Below are 4,140 nucleotides of genomic sequence, written 5' to 3'. Positions count from 1 at the left end.
CTTGCCGGGGAACGTCAAGCTCCGGCAGAGCCGCAGGTTCTCGCCGTAGAAGCGGATATTCCCGCAGTAGCAGATTTGCCATTAGTCCTTGTTGTCGAGCCACAAGCTCCAGCATGGGCACAGTAGATTGCCCGTTTCCTTCAGATAGGAGAACTTCCCGAAGAGCAAGAAGAAGCGGAAAGAGTAGCCCGGCAGTCAAGTATGTACCAGTTTGTTGACAAGACACTGTATAGAAGAAGACTCAACGGTGTGAAATTGAAGTGTATTCACCGGGAAGACGGGCAAAAGCTGTTGGCAGAGATACATGGAGGCATATGTGGTCACCACATTGGCGCAAGAGCACTTGTCGGCAAAGCATTCCGGCAAGGTTTCTTTTGGCCGACAGCCCTCCAGGATGCAACTGCACAAGTAACCAAGTGTGAAGCGTGCCAGTTCCATTCCAAGCAGATACACCAACCAGCTCAAGCTCTCCAGACGATCCCTTTATCTTGGCCATTTTTGGTCTGGGGGCTCGACATCCTCGGCCCCTTTCCCCGAGCTGTCGGGGGCTTTGAGTACTTGTACGTTGCAATAGACAAGTTCACAAAGTGGCCGGAAGTGGAACCAGTGAGGAAGGTGACAGCACAGTCAGCAGTCAAGTTCTTCAGGTCGATTGTTTGCCGCTTCGGGATCCCTAACAGGATAATCACCGACAACGGTACACAATTTACGAGCCGCACCCTCATGCAGTACGTCCAAGATCTTGGCGCCAAGGTCTGCTTCGCTTTTGTTGCTCACCCGAGAAGCAACGGTCAAGCGGAGAGGGCAAATGCTGAAGTGCTGCGCGGGCTCAAGACCAGAACTTTCGACAGGCTGCACAAGTGCGGAACAAACTGGATCGAGGAGCTGCCAGTGGTTCTTTGGTCGATCAGGACGACGCCAAATCGAGCCACTGGCCAGACACCTTTCGCTCTAGTCTATGGAGCAGAGGCAGTTCTCCCCACGGAACTCGTATACGGGTCACCTCGAGTGCTCGCTTATGATGAGCTTGAGCAAGAGCAGCTGCGACAAGATGACGCGCTGCTCCTTGAGGAAGACCGTCTTCAGGCTGCTGTGCGAGCTGCTCGCTACCAGCAAGCTTTGCGCCGCTACCATAGCCGCAAAGTTAACGCCAGAAGTCTCGAGGAAGGCAACCTTGTTCTTCGGCGTGTTCAGTCCGCCAAGGATTCCAACAAGTTGACGCCGAAGTGGGAAGGCCCTTACCGGGTGAAACGAGTCACTAGGCCTGGCGCTGTCCGCCTTGAGACCGAAGATGCTATTCCGGTGAGCAACTCCTGGAAATTGAGCACCTTCGTAAGTTTTACCCGTAAGGCGCGGTTGCCGGAACCTGTTCCGGCAACCACCTTTTGTACAAGTCTTGCCGCTGTTGCATGTAATCCTTTGTACAAAGCCGGACGCAGACCCCGTGCATAAGTAAAGCTCATGTGCTCCGCACATTTTTTCAATTTCATGCTTTCTATTTTATGCATGTGTTATCTGACACTTTGTGCAGCACCTACACCCCGGTAAGCAATAACGAGCCGCAAGGCTCCGTACCTTTATTTTCTCTTCTTTCTTTCTTCTCAAGGAAAGGAAGGTTCCCCTCGCCCACAAGTTTGCCGGGGGGGAAAGGAGAAGACGATGGTATGGACCAGGCGTCCAGGCGTCGTTCAAGAAAGTTTCGCCTTGCCGGGAAGCAAACAACAGAAAAGCTAAGTTGCCAAAGTTTGAGCAATCAGATTTTTTAAATTTTAAGTTATTTCCCTTGACTGACCGCACTTTGTATGGAAAACCTATGCACGGAGGAACCAACTCGTAGCTAGTTGCGCCCTTACTTTGTTTCGAGTCCGCTCAACAACTTAAGAGAGCTGCAACTAGTTGCGACAAGGTTTCTTGTCGGTAGTGGCACCGCCAGCAGGCTGCTGACGTCCCGCACTCAGCGCTCGCGGCTCAGGTGCCTGCACCGGCAAGTTCCCTAAAAGCGTAGGGTAAAAAGACATACAAAGGGAGGAATCAAGTAAAGAGAATAACAGTGCAATCATTTCCCAGAATAAAGTTATATTACAAAGATAGCTTGTCGCAGCTCTAACAGATTGTTTTTATAACATGACAAACATCGACAAGAAAAGAAGAACCGGGCGGCCTAATCTATGCGATCGCCCTCGATCCTCTTGATCCCGCTCACCTTGTCCACAATGGGTGCGACAAGGGCCTTGAGCGCCTCCAGATCGGCATCCGGCGGCAGGGTCTTGAGGACGTTGGTGAAGTTGAGGCCCGGATTGCGGAAGGCCACCTTCACCAACACTTTTTGAAGAGCTCCCGCGCAGATCTTGCGCGACTCGTCGGCCAGCTGCTTCGGGATCCTCTCTCGGAGTCGCTGGAGAGCCGTCGCCACGCCCTTGAAGAACAAGACGAGCTTGGCGCTGGGTTGGAGGTTCTCGTCGGAGGGATACCCGAGATCCTCCATCCCCAGTTGCGCCAACTCCCTGTCAATGTCTGTGGCAGCATTCACAAGACTTTCCGTCCAATGCTCCACAGTCTCCCTGAAGGCATTCTGGGTGGCGGGAACACTCTCCAGCAGTGCCTTGTCGGCCTTGATCTCTTCTTTCAAAGCCGCCTCCTGCTTCTTGGCGTCGCCAGTGTCTTGGTCAAAGGGGTCAGCTTCAACTCAAGACCCGTGTTGGAGTCCTTGGCGGCGCTGAGCTCTTTGCCCTTCTCAGCAAGATCGGCTTCTAGCTGCGCCACCTTCGTCTCCAACTCCTTCTTGGCGGCCTCGGCGGCGGCGGCAGCGTCTTCTGCTTGCTTAAGGGCTCCGCCAAGTTTTTCCTCGCGCGCGGCAAGCTCCTCCTCATGGGCATCAAGATTGACCTTCCGCTGCGCCAGCTCGCCCTCCTCCGCGGATAGCTTCATAGCGGCAAGTCGCTGTTGCTCTTCGACTTCGGCCTTCTCGAGGAAGAAGACCTTCTACGCTTCGGCGAGCTGCTCCCGCTCCTCCGCCAGGGACCGGAGGGCTTCCCAGTGGAAACCCCCGAGCTCCTCCGCGCGCTTCTCGATATCAGCTCCCGCCTTCACGACAAGCGCCTCGCGGGATTCCATCATGGCTTGCCGCGCGCGGTAGAGCGACATCAACTTCCGCAGCAGCCGCTCTTCTTCGGGCTCGTTACTGCTGCTGCTTGGCGCGTCGACCAGCGTCAGTCCCGCGGAGGCAAGCACTTCGCCGTCGAAGATCTCTCCCTCGACCGGCGCCCTGGAGCTTGACGCCCAGGGGAGGTTGATGAAGACGCCTTCGCCGGCCTTCAAGTATACGCCTGGCTGGGGCTCTTCGGAGCCTGGCGCTGCGGCAGCGGCGGACGGGTCGGCGGTCGGTGTAGCGCCTGGCGCTCCTGCGGCCTCAGGGCCGTTAGTACGATCGCCAGACCCCTCGCCAGTTGCTGCGGCAGCAGCCTTGGCGGCCTCGGCGCCGGCGGGATCGCCAGCGCCGGCTGCTTCTTCGGTGGCGACCTCGGTCTCCATCTGCTCCGCAGCAGATGGGTCTGACAGCCGGCAAGGGGAGAAGAGTCAAGCAAAGTCCAGCAAAAACCCAGGAAGATCAAGAGAAGAAGGACCCAAGGGAAGTAACCACCCACGACCTCTCCCACGACACCGCATTCAACGCGTGTCGTTCGGGGAGGGCGCGGTGGATACGGAGTGAGATACGGCGTAACCTAGGCCGCGCGTGCCCGTGCCCTGTTTTGGGCCTGGCCCAACAGCGCTCGGCACCGTGTATGGCCCAGGCCCGAGGGCTCCTGTCGGTGTACTAGAGTAGGGGTACCCTAGTATCCCGAACTTGTGCACGGGCAGTCGCAGCATCCCGCGGCAAGGCTTGCCGGGTGACCGCCAAGGTCCTCCGTGGTTCCTTTGGAGCCATTCAAGAACAAAGTATCCAAGTCAAAGAGACAAGACCCCGGCAAGAGGAGCTTGCCGGGAAGGCCATCCAAGGCATCTCAAGACCCCGGCAAGAGGAGCTTGCCGGGAGGGCCACCCAAGGCATCTCAAGGAACTTGCCGCGACGCATCATGCGACCCGGCAAGGCCCGGTGAGCGACAAGCTCCCGGGCGCGCCAAGACAACAACCGCGGCAAGG

This window comes from Triticum urartu, chromosome 3A, assembly GCF_056163025.1.
Source record: "Triticum urartu cultivar PI428250 chromosome 3A, HENAU_Tu73, whole genome shotgun sequence".
Taxonomy (NCBI): domain Eukaryota; kingdom Viridiplantae; phylum Streptophyta; class Magnoliopsida; order Poales; family Poaceae; genus Triticum; species Triticum urartu.
This window is presented reverse-complemented; position numbering follows the sequence as displayed.